Here is a 23,395-nt window from a genome sequence, read left to right as displayed (position 1 = left end):
AGGTTGTATCACATGGATGGGCCAATGTGACAGGTGTTATTAGAAGGCTTATGACTTACAGCAATGACAGCAAAAGCTACATGGTGCATCAGAATCACCTGGGGAGCTTAATTTCAGGGCACCTGCCCAGACCTAGTGATCTGCTTAGGGAATTGTTTTGGCCAAAATCAGGTGGTGAATCTAATGGTGGATCAGATTTAGAAACCTCTGACTTACTAGGCACCCAGCTGCCTGCATACACTAGATTCTGAGCCATGCTACAGCAGCAAGAGCCTAGGTTTTCTCACTAGTCTACGACTCCTTTCTTTATATCTTTCTGCTGCCTTTAGAGTTGAAGAAGGACATCCCAACATTCTTTTATATCAGAGAAACAGGGTTTGTCTTGGGCTACTATTAGCTTTTATGCCATATGATCAGGCTAGTAGAACTCAGGTTCAGTCTTAAAAGATTGAATTTTGAGGGCTTCCCTGGTGGCGCAGTGGTTGAGAGTCCGCCTGCCGATGCAGGGGACGCGGGTTCGTGCCCCGGTCTGGGAGGATCCCACATGCCGCGGAGCAGCTGGGCCCGTGAGCCATGGCTGCTGAGCCTGCGCGTCCAGAGCCTGTGCTCCGCAACGGGAGAGGCCACAACAGTGAGAGGCCCGCGTACCGTAAAAAAAAAAAACAAACAAACAAAGAAAAAAAAGAGATTGAATTTTGAATATATATGTCCATAGCAAATGGGCTCTATCAATGAAAAAGGTTATATTTTAATAAAATGTTTTTCAATGACATACAATGACAAAGACTTTATTGCTGTTGTTATATATCTATGCTGCATCTCCTGGGAGTTTTCCTATGAGCTTTCCTAATTCCAAGACCTAGGTTAGTTGCTGAGGCAGGGGGAAAGTAGAGCATGGCAAAAATACCTTGGGTTTTAAAGCTTCTACACAAAAGTGACACACATCAGTATAGTTCATATTTCATTGGCCAAATCAAGCCCTTACTTCACATAGTCAGGGAAATGTAGTCCTACTATGGGCCTGAAAGAAGAGACCCATTCATAAAACCTAGCACAGGGATTTTGACTTGTTTTCTGCCACATCTCCAGCATTTAGAATAGTGTCTGGTGCATGGTACATGCTTAAAAATATGTATTGAATAAACAGAGGAAGGGATAAATGTATGAAAGTAAACTAACAACATGTATCACCCAGGGTTAACCTTGGTTCCTGGACGCAGTTCTGAAATTATCTTTGTTGGAACATTTTAGGAGATAACTCCAGAAAGGACTACATTTGGGAAAAAGGACTAATTTTCCTAAATGTATAATCAATGTAGATTATTCATGATTGGAAAGCCCTGAGCTTGAGGAGGATATGGGCTGCATGAGTCCCTAGTTGCATTTTATATTGGCATAGGGGTCATTTTTTCATGTTCCTACAAGGGTATTTGGCGAGCCAGTTTGAATAGTTGTCTGATTCTCAAGATACTAAAGTGTGGGAGGTGTAATGGGGGGGTCCTTTAGGGATTTCACAATAGAGCTGAGAGTAAAACCACCATAGTGGCAATTACTGTCATGGGGATCCCTTGTGAACCAAAATGATGACTCCTCTTAGGGTTGACATGAGTTTTTACATGAAACGGCCAAAAGATTGCACTTTGACCGTCCTGGGAGACCTGGCTCCCAAATCCATAGGCACATTAAGATTAAGATTAACTTCCATTTCCCTGCTTTATCCTCAGCAAGCATGGGTCTTCAGAGCTACTTTATGCCAAAAGAAAAATGTTTGCAAGTGCCCCTTCTGTTTCTGGGAAGTCTAAAACCTGCCCATAATTCAGCTAATTTGTAGTTGATTGTGGGAAAGATAATGAGTCGGGGGAATTGAGGGAACAGGGGACAGAGTTGCTAGGAAACAGATTTACTTCTCACATCCAGACCAATAAACTAAAGTAATGGTGTTAATGAGTCCAGTTTCTGACAATCTCAGTTCCAAGGAAGCACAAATACAAAGTCATATTGCCATGAAAAAGCACCAGAGGCAAAGGCTCTGGTGATGAGGGTGGAGCACGGTGTAATAGTACTTCTTAGAGCAGATTTGCTGATTAAAAAGAGGTACTGGATGGAAAGGGCTTAGCATGGTGTCTGCATAGAGGAGGTGGGCGATAAATGTTAGTCAGAATAATTATTAGTGTTATAAATATATATGCCATATTTATAAATAAGTTACTATTAGTCTTATCACCTTCTTATAGGTTCTAGTTCTTCTACTGACTGAAAGCATGTCTTCCATTATGAGTTAAAACTTTTCCGAGTTTTCCTCTCCTCATTTCACCTCCTCTGCATTGATTGTTATAAAGGTTAGTGAGGTGAGGTGTGTGTAAGCAATTTATAAACTTGGATGATTTTTTTAAAAAATTGTCTTTTTAATTGTGGTAAATGCCACAGAACATAACATTTACTATCTAAACAGTTTTTAAGTGTACAGTTCAGTAGTGTTAACTATATTTACTAGATCTCTAGAACGTTTTCATCTTGGCAAAACCTAAACTCTGTCCACATAAAACAAAAACTCCCCCACCCCCTCTCCCAGCCCCTGGCAACCACAATCCTACTCTGGGTCTCTGTGTATTTGACTACATTAAATATAAGTGGAATCATACAATATTTAGCTGTTTGTACTGGCTTATTTCACTTAGCATGATGTCTTCATGGTTCATCCATGTAGCAGCATATGTCAGAATTTCCGTATTTTTTAAGGCTGAATAACATTTCCTTGTGTGTATAGACCACATTTTTCTTCATCCATTAATGGACATTTGCACTGCTTCCACCTCTTGGCTGTCGTGCGTCATGCTGCAGTGAATATGATTATATAAATATCTCTTCCAGATCCTACTTTCACTTCTTTTGGACAAATACCCAGAAGTAGATAAAAGTCAGTAAATTTTATGTCTACAAGGGACATAGTCTGTCCTTATCATTATTGCTAACAGCCACTCCAGGACCCAAGAGGGATTTTTACATAGCTCTATGGGGTTCCTTCTCTGCTGCTCTCTCCTTTCTCTGCACCTCAAATCCCAGTCATCTTAGCAGCAGTGAACTCTGGTCTTTTTCCTCAATGCAGCAAAACTGTTGCTGTCTGCCTGACTCTCTCTGCATCACAATTTGGAAGATGCCCTCAAGAAAAAAGCTGTTGTGAATGGGAGGGTTCTACCTCATGTGCTTTCCTTCTGATAGCCCTGCTTTAGTAATTGTCCAATATCTGTAAACAATTATATATATATATATATATATATATATAGTGGTTCAGCTTTTATAGGAGAGATTAAATCTGATACCATCTACTCCATCGAGGGCAGAACTAGAATTTATCCTAGGTGTCTAGACACTTTTACTTTATCCTGTTGGGCGAGGAGACAAACAAACAAATCCTCCAAGCAAACAGACAAATTAAGAAAATGATTACAATTAGGATACATTCTATGAAGAAAAACAAAGGCACTGAAACAGGGGAAATGTGGGGATGGGGAGTGTAGGATTTTGGATTATGGTGGTCAAAGGACGCTGGTTTGAGGAGTTTTAAGTTGAGATTTAAATAATGAATAGGACCTTACTTATGTGAAGCAGAGGTAGGAGGGGAGAACGAAAGAGCATTCTAAATAGAAGTATAGATTCTGGATAAGTGGTGCTGGCCAAAATTTATGCTGCACAAACAAGAGCTAGAGTATTACATCTCATCAGAGTGCCACGTCTTTAAATAGATAACTCATTATAACTCATACTAAGAGCAAGGGGTCTGGAGACCTTGAAAGGGGAGGGATAAAGAAGCCAACACTCTGAGTGGGGATTGAGTATGGTCAGCATTTGGGGGTATGCTAGCGTGAATGCTACCTTCAGGTACCCGAAGAGCTATCATGGGGAAGACAGACAACACTCTAGCACATGGATTGGCAAACTACGGCCCAAGGGCAAAATCCAGCCACACAGCCTGCAAACTATGGATGTATTTTATACATTTTTAACTGATTATATTTTAAACGGTTAAATTAGTACCTGTGTAATAGCCTCAATTTTGTTGCTTGGCCCACAAAACAAACTATTTATTATCAGGCCCTTTAAGAAAAGTTTGCCGACCCCTTGTTTTGTTTGGGGCAAGGGTTGCTCAGAGACTGAGATTGTCTTTGCCAATATTTTATTTAATATAGGTTCACTGTGGGAATTATAATAATTTCACAAGCCTGTAGCGTACAGGATAATGTCTCTCAAGCCAATAAAGAAATAACATACTCCAAATCAATGATAGATTAATTACACTACTGCTCCAGGCAAGGGGACATGAAGCAATGAAGTCCAAATTTAGTTGAGATGTGCCTTTCTACCAGTTGGTCCTCAGGGGAGGTGGTTTAGTCAACTGAGAGCTGATATCCAGCTGTCAGCACAAAGAACAAAAGTCGCCTGTTGCTACAGCATGTTGCTAGGGAACAGTGGCATCACCTTGATGGGCTAGATGATCTCTTCCTAGGGGCCATGGCACAGCTTGCATGACTACTAGTAAAAGAATCGCAATTACCAAGGCAGGAGCTAATGCCCCAGGGTCGTCAGAGAGCTATTTAGATCAGCAAGGGGTCACCTTGCCCAGACTGAACACTATCCCATAGTCCTTACAAACTCTGAGTATTTATTGTCTAAACGTCCCCACCACAGTTGCTTCTTCATATGTTCTTGTTAATAAGCCCCCAGCTGAGCTCCTGAGTGTTTATCGACAACCACAGATGTGGATGATGACATCCTGACACACAGTTTCACCTTTATATCAAAACAATAACTTCATTCTTGGAAACAGCTTCACTCTTAAAAACAACTTCATTTTTGTCATAAACAGGTAGATTTGACATCATACCAAACCACTATACAACACCCTTGCTCTAGATCAATTGCAGGAATTGAATTTGCTGTAGCAAAAGGAATGAATTAGCAAATTTGGAATCAAAAATTCTCTAAAGGGAAAAGATTTTCCTAGATGGAGCACTGTAGGGGCCTTCCTCATAGGCCTTCTCCTTACCCCTCATCGCACACTGGGTAATTTTCCATCTACTCAGCGTGTGCATGAGAGGATGTCATTTGGCTTCTTGAGAAAAATGTGGAGGTGTTGGGCCACCTGGCCAGGAATTTGATTCTGTGAAATTGGACAGTTTTCTTTTTGGCAGAGACAACAATTTGGTTTGAAAACACCTAATTAGTGACTGTAAGTAATACATTGTTTCACTGAATTAAATTATTTTATCAGCCCTCCAACTGGCTTTAGGACATAAAGTCCTTGAGTAACACGTTAGTATTTGAAATTAATTTGTTCCAGGTCACCAACAACCAGGGGAAGACTAGCTTATAGTTTATAATAAACTAGGCTGATTTTCCAGAAACTAGGCCATGGTACTTCCAGGTACTTCCAAAGGATAATACTAGTTTCAGAGCAGTCTTTCTTAGCACAAACCACCCTGGTGATGGAACTTCCTGGAATATGGTATAGACTTCATTCATTTGTTTCTTTATCTGATAAGGAACTCACAGTCCAATGGGGAGACAGATAAAAATAATAATAAGTGTATGTATATGTATAACTGATTCACTTTGTTATAAAGCAGAAACTAACACACCACTGTAAAGCAATTATACTCCAATAAAGATGTTAAAAAATAAAATAAAAACTTTGGGTTCAATGCCAAGAAAAAATAATGATAATAATAAGTGTATGGGATAGTCACTTAGTTTTTGCACTGTAAGGGAGGAAAGAGTTTTCCTTGACCCTCCTAAGGTCCCTGACTGTGTCTGAAAATTAAATTGATAAAGACCGATTAACAGGAAAACAACATATCAATACAAATTATGTTGAATTTTTACATGTATATGGGAGTCTTCACAAGAGAGTGGAGATTCTAAAAAATGACCATGGCAGGAAGGTTTTGTACCTTTTAGACAAAGAAAGAATACATTTGTGAAGAATTGACAAGACAAAGGGCTTTGAGCTAGGGATAGTCCAATTAGGACTAGGTAGTGATAAAGGTTAGCTTAACAAGGTTGATTTGCAGATTCCTCTGGGCTGTTAAGAGTCTGTCTCTAGAAAAAGAAGGATTTATATTCTGTCTTTAAACAGAAAAGGAGTTTTTTCTGTGTTTACTTCTTCTTGATTGCCTTCAGCTCAGGACAGTTTTATGTTGAAGAGACACATTTTGGGGTGACATATTCTGTTTTCCCTCAGTGTGTATAGCATTATGTCCAGAGCACTGAAAACCATAGAACAGACATATAGTTTGACTTTGAGGGAGGCCAAAGAAATTTTTATGGAGAAGATGGCACCTGGATAAAATCTTAAAAAATAGAGATTATTCACATGAAGGGAGTGGGGCAGTTGTGGCAAATGTTTGGGTGGGAGAATTTAGGCAGTAAAGAGGCTGAGCCATGAGAAAATTTAATGCATTTAGAAAACTTTAGAAAATCCTGTGTGACAAGATGAGAGTGGGAAGAAATGAGCTTACAGCGTCAAAAAATGGCAGAGCCCTGCTATACTAAGGAGTTTGCATTTCACCCCAAGGGCAGTGGAGAGCTACTGAAAGATATTAACAGTGACATGATTATATCTGAATTAAAAAATATAGGGCTTCCCTGGTGGCGCAGTGGTTGAGAGTCTGCCTGCCAATGCAGGGGACACGGGTTCGTGCCCTGGTCCGGGAAGATGCCACATGCCGCGGAGCGGCTGGGCCCGTGAGCCGTGGCCGCTGAGCCTGCGCGTCCGGAGCCTGTGCTCCACAACAGGAGGGGCCGCGACAGTGAGAGTCCCGTGTACCGCCAAAAAATATATATATATATGTATGTATATATGTTCTGGTAGCACAACTCATTGTCTGAGGGAAGAACAGACGCCCTCAGGCAACGTACATGCAGAGGCGGGGCCAAATCCGTAGCTGAACCCCAGGAGCTGTGTGAACAAAGAAGAAAAAGGGAAATTTCTCCCAGCAGCTTCAGGAGCAGCAGATTAAGTCTCCACAATCAACTTGATGTACCTGCATCTGAGGAATACCTGAATAGACAACAAATCATCCCAAAATTGAGGCAGTGGACTTTGAGGCAACGAAATATATATATTTTTCTTTTTCTCTTTTTGTGAGTGTGTTTGTATATGCTTCTTTGTGTGATTTTGTCTGTATATCTTTGCTTTTACCATTTGTCCTAGGGTTATGCCTGTCCTTTTTGTTTTTTTTAAGGAGAGTCTTTAGCACTTGTTATCATTGGTGGATTTGTTTTTGGTTTGGTTGCTCTCTTCTTTCTTTCTTTTTTAAATCTTTTCTTTTATTACTTTTTAAGTTTTTTATTTTTAATAATTATTTTTTATTTCAATAACTTTATTTTATTTTATGTTTTTCTTTCTTTCTATCTTTTTTTCTGCCTTTTCTTCTGAGCCGTGTGGCTGACAGGGTCTTGGTGCTCCGGCTGGGTGTCCCTCTAAGGTGGGAGAGCAGGGTTCAGGACATTGGTCCACCAGAGACCTCCCAGCTCCGTGTAATATCAAACAGCCAAAGCTCTCCCAGAGAGCTCCATCTCAATGCTAAGACCCAGCTCCACTCAACAACCAGCAAGCTACAGTGCTGGACACCCTATGCCAAACAACTAGCAAGACAGGAACACAACCCCACCCATTAGCAGAGAGGCTGCCTAAAATCATTATAAGTTCACAGACACCCCAAAACACACCACCAGACGTGGACCTGCCCACCAGAAAGGCAAGATCCAGCCTCATCCACCAGAACACAGGCACTAGTCCCCTCCACCAGGAAGCCCACACAACCCATGAACCAACCTTAGCCACTGATGGCAGACACCAAAAAAATGGGAACTATGAACCTGCCTCCTGTGAAAAGGAGACCCCAAACACAGTAAGTTAAGCAAAATGAGAAGACAGAGAAACACACAGCAGATGAAGGAGCAAGGTAAAAACCCACCAGACCAAACAAATGAAGAGGAAATAGGCAGTCTACCTGAAAAAGAATTCAGAGTAATGATAGTAAAGGTAAACCAAAATCTTGGAGTGAGAATGGAGAAAATACAAGAAACGTTTAACAAGAACCTAGAAGAACTAAAGAGCAAACATACAGTGATGAACAACACAATAAATGAAATTAAAAATTCTCTAGAAGGAATCAATAACAGAATAATTGAGGCAGAAGAATGAGTAAGTGACCTGGAAGATAAAATAGTGGAAATAACTACTGCAGAGCAGAATAAAGAAAAAAGAATGAAAAGAATTGAGGACAGTCTCAGAGACCTCTGGGACAACATTAAATGCACCAACATTCAAATTATAGGGGTCCCAGAAAAAGAAGAGAAAAAGAAAGGGACTGAGAAAATATTTGAAGAGATTATAGATGAAAACTTCCCTAATATGGGAAAGGAAATACTTAAGTCCAGAAGGGCAGAGAGTCCATTACAGGATAAATCCAAGGAACAACACACCAAGACACATATTAATCAAACTATCAAAAATCAAATACAAAGAAAAAATATTAAAAGCGGCAAGGGAAAACCAACAAATAACATACAAGAGAAGATGCAGATGTAGAGAATGGAGTTGAGGACATGGGGAGGGGGAAGGTAAGCTGGGACAAAGTGAGAGAGTGGCATGGACATATATACACTACCAAATGTAAAATAGATAGCTAGTGGGAAGCCACCACGTAGCACAGGGAGATCAGCTTGGTGCTTTCTGACCACCTACAGTGGTGGGATAGGGAGGGTGGGAGGGAGATGCAAGAGGGAGGAGGTATGGGGATATATTTATACGTATAGCTGATTCACTTTGTTATACAGCAGCAACCAGCACACCATTGTAAAGCAGTTATACTCCAATAAAGATGTTAAAAAAAAAATACCATTCAGATACATCTCGAATGAGATGACGACTACAGGACAGAAAATGAAGTACAAGGGAAGGGATGATTAGCAGTAAGAAACAGTGCTGAGAGCTATGGGAGTATTGACTTGGGAACTGGGGAAAGGTTCATGGAAGAAGTAGTATTTGAGGTAAGCCTTGAGAGTTGGGTTAGTTTTTATAAGGAGAGTTGGTTGTGCTCTTTGTGAGGATGATATTGTAAGCACATGCTTGGAAGAGAGTGATGTGTATATGTATAAGGGAGTCATCCTTTACCTTCATAGGTAGGTAAGGGTTTGCAGTTCATGGTGTTTATTGCCATTCGTCTTCTCATTTGACTGTGACAACGTTTTCATGAACATGGTAATTGAATGATCTCCTTTTCAGAGGTGAAGATGCTGACACTTGGGGAAAATGATGCTTCCAAACCCCCCACTTTGTACGGAGAAGAATCATGGCTTGAACCCACATGGCACCAGATAGAATGCATGAATCTGGATGAATTCATGCATTCATGAATTCATGAATGCATGAATTCATGAATCCAGCATGAAGCTGGATCCAAATGGAAGGTCAGTCAGTTGCAGCTCATCTGTCAGGTAAGGACCTGGACAGAAATCGCTCTCTCCAAGAAGAATCTACTTTAACAATAGAATCAAGTCATGCTTGAACTGTAAATCCTAGAGGGAGAAACCTGAAATTGGGATAGCAGAGTGGGGGTTTTAGAGGAATCTTCAAGGACACTGTGAACCAACCAAAACCACTGAAAGGCAGGAGTGACCATTCTTTTACTCCTGGAAAGTAATAGCTTGCATGTGGTCATTTGGAAAGGTTGTACCAGAAATCCAGGTATTATAATAATAATAATTATTATTATTCAATGTGATTTTATTTTGTTGCTCAAATTATTCCATCTTTGGCCATCGGGAGCTTTTTAAGTTGTTTCCTGTATTCTTTTGACATACCTTTATCATCGTGGGTATTTATTTATTTATTAATAAATTAGCACTTCCTTACTTTCTGGCACTATAGGATGTTTCAGGCTCATCTTATACATTTCCTGTCCCAGTCCTAGAATCAGCCGTTTTTACAAAAGAGGCTTAGTTGGTTTTCTGTGTGTGTGTGTGTGTGTGTGTGTGTGTATGAATGATATTGGAACCAAGATCTGGTTGCTAGATGTGCTTTTTGCAACTAGGGCGCCATGGTTGCTAGGCAGTCTCAGCTGACAGAGCAAGGAAATATACTAACTTGGTGTATATATACATATCTATAAATATTTCTATATTTAACTGTCTGTGTTTATATTAAGATAAATAAGAGTTCATCTTGGTGTCTCTAACTCTAATCCATTTCCACATAGATCATTTTAGGCTTCTCCCCTTGCTTATGTGTAATTTCTGATTTCAACAATGAAGAACCTTCCTCCCACCATCTGTTATTCAGTTTCTTAATTATTCCACTCCAGTATACATGCTTAATGGTTTCAGAGTTGACTTGCACCCCCATGGGGAAAAAATTTATCAGCTAGAGTCCAGTGCTTATGTATAGTTTCTTTTCCCTCTAATCTTACAGGCTCCACTAATTTCCAAAGTTAGGTTTATTCCATTCCCACAAGTAAGGATGCTTCATACATTTGCAATACAGTTAGATTCCTCCATCACATTTTGCATTCCATCCTGAGATTCCCTGATTTCCTAAATCATTATTTTTAAAAGGGTTGTGTATGTTAGGTTCATTCTTTGTGCTACAAAGTTTTATAGGTTTTGACAAAGGCATAGTGTCACATATCCACCATTACAGTATCACACAGAACAGTTTCATTGCCCTGAAAAATCCACTGTGCTTTAATCACCCTCTTCAACTCCTGGAAACAAATTATCAGTTTACTGACTCTGTGATTTTGCCTTTCCAGAATGTAATATGTGTTGTGATCTCCAAGACATTCCCAGGTTTGATGATTTACTAGGAGAACTTGTTGGACTCAGAATGTAATACTCACAGCTAAGATTTATTACAGTGAAAGAATACCAAGTAATACCAGCATAGGGAAAAGGCACATGGGGCAAAGTCAAGATGAAACCAGGCACAAGCTTCCAAGATTTCTCCCCCAGTGGAATCACACAGGATGTGCTTAATTCCCCCAGCAATGAGTTATGGCATCATGTGTGAAGTGTTGTCTACCAGGACAACTCATTAGAGACTCAGTGTCCAGGATTTATCAGAGGCTGGTCACACAGGCATTCTCTGTCTAGCACATACCAAAATTCCAGATTCTTAGAAGAAAAGAAGGTGTTCAGCATACACCACATTGTTTTCACAAGCAGTTTCAACATAGTGATCCACTCTTATGAATTCTTGGAATGTTGGGAATCCTTCTGAAATCTACTTCTTGAGATACCAGCCAAGGAGCAGCTTGCAAGCAGGTCTTTCGAAGGATAGAAGTCTCAGGCCTGCTATGTTAACTCTTTTATGTACATGGTATACGTGAAGTCATACAGTCTGTAGATTTTTTAGGTTGGCTTCTTCCACTTAGCAAAATACATTTAAAATTCATCCATGTCTTTACATGGTTTGAGAGCTTATTCTTTTCTAATCACGGAATAGTATTCCATTGTTTGAACATACTGTAGGTTATTTATCCATTCACCTGGTGACGGATATCCTGATTGCGTCCAGTTTTTGGAGTTATTAACAAAGATTCTCTAAACATTTGTGAGCAAGTTTTTGTATGGACATGAATTTTCTAATCAGTTGTGTACCTAGGAGTGTGATTGCTTGATTGTGCGGTAAGACTATGTTTTGTGTTATAAGAAACTATTGATACCATACTGTCTTCTGAAGTAGCTGTACCATTTTGCATCCTCACCAGCAGTGGATGAGAGTTTCTGTTGCTCCACATCTTTGCTAGCAATTGGTGTTATCCGTTTTTTTAATTTTTATGTTAGCCATTCTAATAGATACATGGTAGTATCTCGTTTTCATTTTCATTTTCATAATAAGTGATGTTGAATAATTTTCTTGCCATTCTATGTCTTCCATCAAATGTCTTTTCACATCTTTTGCACATTTTAAATTAGGTTGTTTTCTTATTGTTGAATTAAAATTTTGTGTATTTCAAATACAAGTCCTTTATTAGATATATGTTTTACAAGTTTATTCTCTTAGTTTCTGGCTTGTCTTTTCATTGTCTTAAAAATGATGGCTTTCACAGAGCAGAAATTTTTAATTTTAATAAAGTCTAACTTATTAATTTTTCTCTTTTATAATCATAATCTTGATGTTATATTTTAAAACTTATCACCAAACTCAAAGTGCGTTATATTTTCTTCTAGAAGTTTTATAGTTTTACATTTTTATGACCCATTTTGAGTTAATTCTTTTTTAAGGTGTAAGGTCTGTGTGTAGGTTCATTTTTTGCGTATAGGTTTCCAATTGTTCCAACATCATTTGTTGAAAATACTACCCTTTATCCATTTAATTGCCTTTGTTTCTTTGTCAAAAATCACATGACAATATTTGTCCTGGTTTATTTCTGGGCATTGTTCTTTTCCATTGATCTATGTTTCTGTTCTTTCAGAAATAGCACACCATCTTGGTTACTGTAGTTTGTAATAAGCCTTGAAATCGGGTAGTGTGTCTTGAAACTGTTCTTCTTCAGTACTGCATTGGCTCTTCTAGGTCTGTTGATTTTCCATGTAAATTTTAGAATTAGTTTGTTGACATCTACAAAATAGCTTGCATAATTATGTTTTTTTAATTATAGGGCTTCTCAGAACCATTAGTATACTAACATGAATTATGAATATCTAGGAAGAATATATGCTTTGCAGCATTTCTCAACTTATTTGACTTCAATATTTTTTTTTTTTTTTTTTTTTCTGGGCCTGTATTGCATGGCCCCAGAGAGAATTCCTTTCTTTTAACAAAAGAAAACACTGACCCTCACAGAGGAGATGTCTTGTTCCAGGCTAAGTTGATAATTTTATTAAGATCGAGGCCTGGGCTAGAAACCTATTTATTTTGTGGCTGTAAATATATTTTGGTCACTTTTGTACATGACATATATATCCACTTTTAGATAATTTTATAGTTAGTATAAAAGCTCAGAGAAGCATAATGTAGATATTCTCGGCTTGAAAGATTTCATTGATTCATAGTAGATGAATGCCTTTTATCTAACTTATTCTCTCAAATAATAATGAGTGATTAAATGTGATAATGTATTTTATCTAATAATTTTTATTCATATTTTGATGTAAAATTGTACTACTTAATATTAGGGATAATAACATAATTATTAGGTAGCATAATTATTATTGTATTATTATATACTTCCAATGTCCATTGACACCCATTCAATAAACATTGTTGACAGCTACAAATGGCAGTGGGTTGAAAATACTCAAGTGGATCTGAAGCTTATCAACCTTACTGAGACTTTGTTGGCTTTAAAATTAATTCCCTTGACTCTTCTCACTCTCCTACGCATAATGGGGCTATGGTTTATTCCCCTCGTCACTTAAACAGAGCCCTACTGATGAGTGATTCTGAGAAGCTTTCCCTAAGAGGGTTAACATTATTGGCCCGTCACTTAAATGCTGCTTTTCTGAAGCTCCGTCAGTTTATTCAAGCACTTCTGAAGGGCCACTGAAGTCATCCTCATGGGCCCCGGGATAAGTGTTTTTTTTTTTTTTTTTTTCACAGAAATGGCAAGGTGTGTGTGCCTCTCTAATACCTCAGCTCTCTGCTTGGTTTAGGTCTTTTTACTCAAGTTGGAGCAACTTGGGGGACAGTACCAATGGTTGGCTTTCTTGGTGGACTTGTAGCTTTATTTATATAACCAGGTTAACAGTACCTAATCATTTTATGAGCATGCCTGCCATCTGTAGTGGGTTGAATGGTAGCTCCCCCAAAAAGATATGTCCAAGTCTAAACACTTGTTACCTGTGAATGTGGCCTTATTTGGAAAAAGTGTCGTTGCAGATGTAATTAAGTGAAGGATCTCAACGTGAGATCATCCTGGGTTTTCCAGGAGGGCCCTAAGTGCAATGACAAGTGTCCTCCTTATCAGAGACAGAAGAGGAGAAGGCACAGGGAGGAGAGGAGAGAGCCATGTGAAGATGAACGCAGAGATTGGAGTTCCGTTGGCACAAGCCAGGGAAGATCTGGAGCAGCAGAAGCGGGAAGAGGAAAGGAAGGATCCTCCGCTCGAGGCTTCAGCCTTCATGGCCTTGCTGACACCTTGATCTGGACTCTGGCTTCTAGGACTGGGAGAAAATAGTTTGTTGTTGTTTTAAACCACTAAATTTGTAACAGCAGTCACAGTAAGCTACTACTCTACCATCTCTTCCAAATTTTCCACTTCAAGTTTTGAAATAAATATTCAGGGCGTTTTTCTGGCAATTTAAGATTTGTCTACCCAGAAGGGCAGCAGTCACATCTGCTTGAACTCACCATCATGTCTGCACACCTGGAAAGCTACTTGGGGTAATCACAGGTGTGACACTGTGATTTATAAGAAGTGTGTATTTGGTCATTTGGTCATTTGGATGACCAAAATGTATTTCTCATCTACATTTGGTCTTTGTCCACAATTTCTGGCTCACAGCTCCTCATACCCTTGGAATTTCCTGTCGTAAGAGAAATGAAGGTGTCTTTTGTTGTGTTAATGAGGTGACTTTTTGAAAGCCCTTAGGTAACCTAAGGGTGAGGGGCTGGTTGCCAGAAGAACCAACCTTGTGATTAGAGGGTTGGGTGGAGCTGGAGATTTTAATAGCCAATGATTCAATCATTCCTGTGTCTGTAATGAAGTCTCCATAAAAACCGTAAACAACAGGGTTTGGAGAGTTTGGGGTTGGTGAACACGTGAAGGTGCTGGGAGAATGGCTAATGACATGCTTGGAGAAGGCTTGGAAGCTCCTTGCCCTTCCCCCATGCCTTGTCTTACGCATCTCTTCTATCTAGTTGTTCCTGGGTTATATCCTTTTATACAAACCGGTGATCTAGTAAGTAAACTATTTCTCTGAGTTCTGGGAGCTGCTCTAGCAAGTCAATCAAATCAAAGGACGGGGTCTTGGGAATCTCTGATTTATAGCCATTTGTTTAGAAGAACAGGTAAGAACTTGGTCCTGTGACTGATGTCTTAAGAGTGGAGATAGTGAGGGCAGTCTTGTAGGATTAAACCCTTAATGTGTGGAATCTGATGCTGTCTCTGGGTAGAGAGTGTCAGAATTGGGTTGAATTTCAGTACACCCAGCTGGTGTCCTGAAAATTGCTTCTTGGTGTGGGACTACCCCTCCCCCCGCATACACACATTGGCACTGGTACCAGAACCTATTTAATAGGATCTCAGTAAGTTTTGTGGAATGAATGGATACCACTGAATGGTTGAATTCTATCATGTCAGAGTTTAATTGCCCTTAGGAGACAAACCTAACTATCACAATTGGCTGATGATAGAGTTCCAGAAAAGGAAGTGTCTTACCTGTATGCTTTTAATTTACTTATTCATGTTGCCCAATACATGGGTTTATTTACTTATTTTTTAAACTTGATCACTTTGGCAATGGAGAGCAACCCATGGATGATAAAATACCCACGTCTGTAAGTGGCTGATGATAGGTTTTACTTGTATAAGTGAAATATTATATACATTATTTTACATATTGCTCTCATTTAAAATTTTTACCCCTAGCAATTTGAAAAGAGACTTAAAATCCCTTTGCTGATCTCAAGTGTCTCAGAGGCTGAAAACGAGCTCTAAAATCATAGGAAAATCTTGTGGTTTTTATGAGCACGCCGTTGAAATATAAAATTACATTAGGTTTTATTCATTATTTTGTCTTTGTGATACCATTACCTGCATTGTTGCAATAGCCTAGTAACTGTCTCCCTTTTTCTAGTTACTTCCTGCAATCTTTTCTAGTGTCTGTTTCAATACATATGGACAACTGAATCTTCCTAAATCTCAGCTTTGATTATGTTTCCCCCACTTAAATGCTCTATCCTGTCTTCAAATATCTACAAAGGGAAGCCCAAACTGCTTAACCTGGCCCTAGCCAATCTTTCCGGCTTTATTCCCACCTCCTGCTGATTAAAAGTGCATGAAGGTCCTCCTGACCCCCTAGACCAGTGCTTCCCAGACTTTAAGGCATGTATGAGTCACTTGGGGGATTTTGCTACGATGCAGACTCTGATTCAGTAAGGGATGGGAACCTGAGTTCTTGCCTTTTTCACAAGTCAGGCTGACAAAGCTGGTCCAGGAACCACACTTTGAATGGTAAGGCCCTGATGATATTATGACCTTCTCCTATATTCATTCATCACCTTTCATTGTTATGTGTTTAGTAACTGTATTTCTCTCACTGGAGACTATGTCTAGAGGACCATATCAAATCTGCTAAATTTATTGGCACCTATCAAAATGAATCTGAGATTCTTAATACTCGAGCTTTGGACAGAACCTAGTTTGTCCCTCCGCTTCAAGCTTCAGGCAGTGAGTTGAATCCAGGGAGGGAAAGTGACCTCTCCGTGGTGACATGGCAAGTTAGTGGCAGAGCTGGGACTAGGAACTAGTCTCAGAAATAAATACCTACTCTGGCACAAAACAGCAAGTAAAGGTAAAGTTCTTAGGGCAAGTAGCACTTCATTCAGAACTTGGCCCCCGGGTATTGGATACTTAACCTAGATCTCCCTTTGCAAGCCCTTTGGCGAATTGCCAATGTCTGAGAGAAGGCAAGGAATACCTCTGGGGCATTTCTCGAGTCCAGGGAGGCTCCACAATTAGACTAACAGCTTATAGGTTAACTAAAGTGTGGCCAGTTGAGAAGGATTGACCTAATTCTTCCTTTTTAATTATGTTAATTTTGTGTATCAGGTAATTAGTTGAATGACTTCGTGATTACAGTTGCTTTCTCTATCTCTAGCCAGGAATGAGAACAAGTTGCATAAGAAGCATCAGTGGGAAGGGGAGGAGAGATTAGGGCAAGGACCACTTGATAGGAGTCTACACGAACCCCATGCTGTGATACAAAAATCACCATGGTCTTTTATGTCTGAGCTATGCATTTCTTTGCCCAGTAGAAGAAAATTAAAGGAAATGCTCCAAAATAACTCCTGGGACTAGACTAGGGTTTCTCAACATTGGCACTATTGACATTTTGAGCCAGATAATTCTTTATTGTAGAGCGTGATCCTGTCCATTACAGGATGTTTAGCAGCATCCTTGGCCACTACCCACAAGTAGCACCCACACCCCCTGAAATTATGACAACCCAAAGTTTCTCCAGATACTTCCAATTATCCCCTGGGGAGAAAGGGAGCAAATCATCCCCAGATGACTCCCCAGTTAAGAACAACTGGACTAGACCATTGGTCAGGCTCAGTATGTCCACAGGGCTGTGCTACAGCTACACAAGTTGTGTAGTAACAATTCCATGGAGCACCATTCTCGTAGACTTCAATAAAGCTTGGGACAACTTTTTGCAGATTTTGATAATATCTGCAATCCATGACTTTGGCCTTCAATAGTGAACCTCTGTAGGCTAAGAGCCTCCCCCTTTTAAATATAACGTGGAGAATTTGCAAAAACTATGTGCTTATCAGAATATCTGGTGACTTCAGTGCCTAAAAAGATGGTCCATGGTCACTTTCATCTCCACTAATGTTCTTGTCTTCCACCCCACCTTATCCTAGACCTTGCTATCGTCATTCACTCTCACCTCTAAAATCTTCATTTCGAGCATCGTTTCTCTCTGATCACCAGCCTCTGTGTTTCTGACTTGATTAGTCATTTCATCCTCCCCAAAATATTTTCACCCCAACTAGGTCTCCAATGCACTGACCTCACCGTTTTGTACCAGTGACCATTCGCCTTTTATCTATGTTTGCCTCTTTACTCAGTTCAGCCTCTCTTGTCCAGCATGAAAATCATTCCCTTACAAAATCCCTTAAAACTTTGCCTTACTAACCCTCTGATGTGTTTGCCTAGCGAAATCCAAGGCAGCAGATTGAATCTTATTATTTACCTTGTCTTAATCTCTACCTAAACAGGTAAACATCTGCACCTAAATGGAAAAGACACATACAGTATGGTGATGAATCCACTGCAGTTTAAATTCAAGACTACAGACATCAAATGGGCACTCACACTGCGTAGAATTCTCATCCTGTTAAGTTTGTTTTCTCCTCTCTGGGACAACTCATTTATAATTCACTCCCTTAGATGTCTTACTACTTCCATGCCCTCACTCTTGCCTGATAACTTTACTTGAAAAATAGAAGCAGAGAGAACTCTCATATATACATTACAAATCGAGAACATATCTTTATTTAGACCTGTATTTTCTATTTTCCATCCTTTCTCGGCTTCTATCTAAGGAGACTTCTATCCAGTCTCCCGCTGTGCTCTCTGTCCCAGCCGCTGTAACTTCCTTATGCATTTGTTTCTGTAGTTTCCCCGTCTCCTGCATCACAGATTCTTCCTTTTATCCGAATCATTCCCATTGCATATAAATGTACTCCAGTTTCTCACAATTTACCTTCTCATGATCTGACTTCTACCACCATCATACTTCTCTATCCTCCTTCACAGTAAATGTTGAAGAATTGGTCTACACTCACTGGACCTTGGTCCTTATCTTCCACTATTTCTTTAATCTACTTCAATCTGGCTTTCACCATCATTACTTCTCTAAACCTTTCCTATCCATGATCATCATGTTACCAAAACGAATGGACACGTCTTCAAACTTCTTACTCATCATTTACTGTTGACCACACTTTCCTTCTTAAAACTCTTATCTTGGTATCTAGGTTACAACCCTCTCATAATATTTTACTTGTTTCTTTATATCCTCCTTTATTCCCCTGATTTTACCTTCACAGTCCTACCTTTGTTTGAGTTCTCCACTAACTGGTCCCAGACCAATTCTCTGTCTGTATATTTTCCTACAGTGATCTCATCTACCTCATGGCTTTAAATACCAAATAGATGGAAATGGCTCCCAAATCTGTATCTGCATCCTGCATTCTTTCCCGTGTTCCAGATTAATATATCCCTCTGATTCTTTACTAATTACAATTGGATATATGATAGGCATGTCAAATTAGCATTTTCAAAACAGAATTTAAAACGTTTCCTTCCTCTTCTTCCATGCTTCCCACCCCCACCAAGACAATTTCATATCATTAAATGGAGTCTTCATCTCCCTAAGAACCCTCTCAGAGACTATTCAGGCTGAAATCCCAGGAGTCGACCTTGACTTGTTCCTTATGTTCATTCCCTACTTATAATCCTTCATCATGATGTTTCATTCTAGTTCTGAAATATATTTTCTTTACCTGGTCAAAGAGCAGTAGCACCAAAAACTTAGACGTTAAAAGTGGCAAAAAGGCAGGTTTTATTCAGACCGATGCAGTAAGGGAGAGAGACTCTAGTATAAACTGAGCTCAACTCCAGCTCCGTCTTCACTGTCTATCCTCCTTATCTTACTTTAATTTTACTTGAAATACTTATCACATCTTAATTATGTCATATATTAAGGTAACTGAGATTTTTAAAGGGAAAACAGAGAGAGATCACAAAGGGGCTATGGGAAGGTAAAAAAGGGGGAACAAAAAGGAATTGGGGGCTGTGGGAAAGTAGAAACCTACAGAAAGGAATGAGTGGAGAATTACCGAAAATGGTTTGGCAGAGCGTGAGTTTAATCAAGTCCCTCAGCACACTGTTTGTGCTGTGAGGGTTCACAGTTCACACCCTCCTCACTATTACTGCCTCATCCATCATTTATCATTGGACTTTCGAAAGAACCTCTTTAGTGGTCCTTGCATATTTTCTTGCCTAGTGTCAATTAAATCACGTGTTCACTAGTCATTAGTGAAATGCAGGTCCAGACCACAACATACCATTTCATACTCCTTAGAAAGGCTTTAATTAAAAAGACAGACAATAACAAGTATCAGTGAAGGTGCAGAGAAATTGGAACCCTCACACACTGCCGTTAGAAATGCAAAATGGTGCAGCCACTCTGAAAAACTCTTTGGCAGCTCCTTAAAATATTAAACCTTGAGTTACCATATGACCGAGGAATCCCATTCCTAGATATGTACCCGAGAGAAATGAAAACATATGTCCACACAAAAAGTGACCATAAATGCTCTTATCTGCTCATTATAGATCAGCAGAGGAGCTCTGTTTATTGCTATTACTCAGAGACCTAGGATGATGAAGTGGCCAACAACTGTTAGTTGCTATCGCAGAGGGCAAACATAACTCTGGCAGATCTCACATCAGCAATTAAGTGACACATATTACTTCTGCTCACAATTTAGAGGGCTAGAATTAATCACAGGCCCCCATATAAAACAAGAACAAGGCAATGCAATTCTACACGTGCCTGGGAGGTGAAGAACCAGAAATGGTCAGCAAGCATACTATACTAATGACTCCTCTGACTATGCCCTTGCTGTGTCCTTGGCCTGGTGTGATTTTCCTCTATCTCTGTGCTGAGCTAGCTCCTTCTCACCCTTTAGTTTCCAGGACTTCCCTGAGAGAACTTCTGTGACGAGTTTGTCCCACGCAGTGCCTCTGCACAGTCCTTTTAAGCTCTTTATCCCATCCTCCAGTGTGTTGTGACCCTGCTTATTTCATAATCTGAAATTGTTTGGTATATTTCTTTGCTAATTTTCTTATTGACTAACTCTTCCCACTTGAACATAAACTTTTTGAGGCTGTGATTTGTATTCTTCTCTGTTTTATTCATTCCCGAATCCCTAGCATGTAGAACAATGCTTAGCAAACTCATAATAGAAAATCAATAAATATTCATTAAACGAATGAATGAACATCCTTTCTTACCTCCCTAGCATTTTTCATGCTATTCCTTCTTTCTCTTATTTCAGGCAAAACACTATGCATTCGCTAACATTCAGCTTAATGTCATCTGCTCTGTAAAGTCTTCCCCTAGTAAGAGGTAATGTCTAATCAACCATGCTTTTATAAAATATAACATATTCTTTTATGTATAGCCATAACTCTGCCTTATATCTTTCCAGTTGTATGCATGATTCTCCATTGCTTCCTACTCCATATTTTGAATTAGATTTGCAGGGCCTTTTTAAGGCCAAGTATTATAAGTATTTTATATCCCAGTGCCCAGCCCATTCAACAAATATTTACTGAACATCTATATTCCAGGCAGTATTCTAGGTGCTGTAAATAGAGTCGTGAACCATATCGAGTCTCTGCCCTCATGGGGCTCATTTTCTATTGGGGCAGACAGACCAACCAAGAAATAAATATATGACATAATTAAGATGTGATAAGTATTTCAAGTAAAATTAAAGTAAGATAAGGAGGATAGACGGTGAAGATGGAGTATTGGTCAGTGAAAGCTTTTCTGAGATGGGATGTTTGAATGGAGATCTGCATGAAGTAAGATGCAAGGCAGCAAAACATCTGGGAGAAGTGTGTTACAGGGAGCTAGGACAGGAGGCGCATAGGCCATGAGATGGGAATGAACTGTAAGGCCATTGTCCTGTGGGTGGAGTATGATTGGGAGCAAGTCGGAGAGCTGTTGGGATCACATTATATGCAGGGCCTCTGTAGGCCGTGCAGTAGTTTTGGGTTTTGTTCTAAGTGTGTTGGCATGTCGTTAGTAGATTTTAAACAGATCGAGACTTTTTAAAGCATCAAATCAACTATCCCTGCATCTCTTGTGTAGAGAATAGACTATGGAGGACCAAAGCAGAATCAAGAAAACTAACTACGAAGCTACATGATAGATAACGTAAGGGAGGAAGGTTTGGATTAGAGTGGTAGTGAAGAAATGTTTGAGAAGTGGCTGGAGGGTGAGTGTGGTGTCCGAGGAGTCAAGTGAAGAAAGTATTTCAGTAAGGAGGAGGATCAAATCAGTCCTTCTCCCGTGGAGAGGATGAGCAAAGAGAGGCTTGATAATTGATACCTGGAGTCATTGAAGAGCTTAAGGAATGTGGTTTCCCTGGAGTAGTGGGAAAAAAAGCTCAACTGGAATGATTTCAAGAGAAGGTAGGAGATGAGGAAGTAGAGGCAGAGAATATAGACTCATGTAATTTTGCTATAAAAGAGAAGCAGATAAATGGAGGGAAAGTGTGTAGTGTCCATAAAAAGATTGTTTAATGAACCAAAATTTTCAAAAATAACACTCAAGGGAGGGAATGGATTCATTTATAATTATTGATCACTTACTCTAATTTTAAACGGACCCTTGAGACTGTCTTCGTTCTCTACTCTGTTAACCTCTTTCTATCCACATGGAGGAGAAAGACCTTCCCTATGGATAAGGGATGAAATAGACACTAAGGACCAGCCAGGCCACCTTGCTAATGGTAAAGGTTCTAGAGAAAAGCATAAAGGGAAAAACTGCAGCTAGGTACTGGGCAAAGGCTCTCTTTCCCCTTTTAGGATCTCTCCCTCTTGTTCTCATTTTTTCTTGGCCATGATACTCTTTTCTTCTGTTTTGGGTTTCTGCCCAGTGCTTTTGTATTTCACTTTCCAGAAAGCCAGCTGTCCTGGCCAGAACAATTTTGGTTTTTTAATTAATTTATTTATTTTTGGCTGCATTGGGTCTTCATTGTTGCCCGCGGGCTTTCTCTAGTTGCGGTGAGTGGGGGCTACACTTTCTTGCGGTGCACAGCCTTCTCATTGTGGTGGCTTCTCTTATTGCGGAACATGGGCTCTAGTCGCACGGCCTTCAGTACTTGTGGCACACAGGCTCAGTAGTTGTGGCTCGCGGGCTCTAGAGAGCAGGCTCCTGTAGTTGTGGCACACAGGCTTGGTTGCTCCGCAACATGTGGGGTCTTCCCGGACCAGAGCTTGAACCCGTGTCCCCTGCATTGGCAGGCGGATTCTTAACCACTGCGCCACCAGGGAAGCCCATGTCCTGGCCAGAACTAATTACAGATTAAGATGGGGGGCGGGGAGAGAGCGAGAGAGAGAGAGAGAGAGAGGGAACAAAACAATAAAATTCAAAGCAAAAACTAACTCTCATTGGTTTAGGTCAAAATGATGAATCAGTTCTCTCTTTTTCTTCCAGTGTTTTTCCCCGTCAAAGAAATAAGACCTTAAGAAACAGGATTAGGTTGTGAACCTAGGAGAAAATGCAAAAAGAAAACAAAAATCACTTGACTTTTCTTAGTCCAAACCAGGAGTCGGCAAACCATAATCCAACACCAAATCTGGCTTACGACCTGTTTTTTGTAAAGTTTTATTGGATCACAGCCATGCTAATTAATTTACATATTGTCAGTGGTTTCTCTGATGCTACAATGACAGTATTGAATAGTTGTGAAAGAATGTGTATGGCTGTAAAAACCTAAAATATTTAATACATATGGTCCTTTACAGAAAAAGCTTGGTGACCCCCTAGTCTATACTGTTTCCTGAACTGTGCCCTCAGTGACATTACCACAGTGGGATACAATGAATACACAGGCATGAAAACTCCAAATTAAATG

The sequence above is a fragment of the Orcinus orca genome, chromosome 3 (assembly GCF_937001465.1).
Source record: "Orcinus orca chromosome 3, mOrcOrc1.1, whole genome shotgun sequence".
NCBI classification, from domain to species: domain Eukaryota; kingdom Metazoa; phylum Chordata; class Mammalia; order Artiodactyla; family Delphinidae; genus Orcinus; species Orcinus orca.
Note: the sequence above shows the minus strand (reverse complement) of the source record.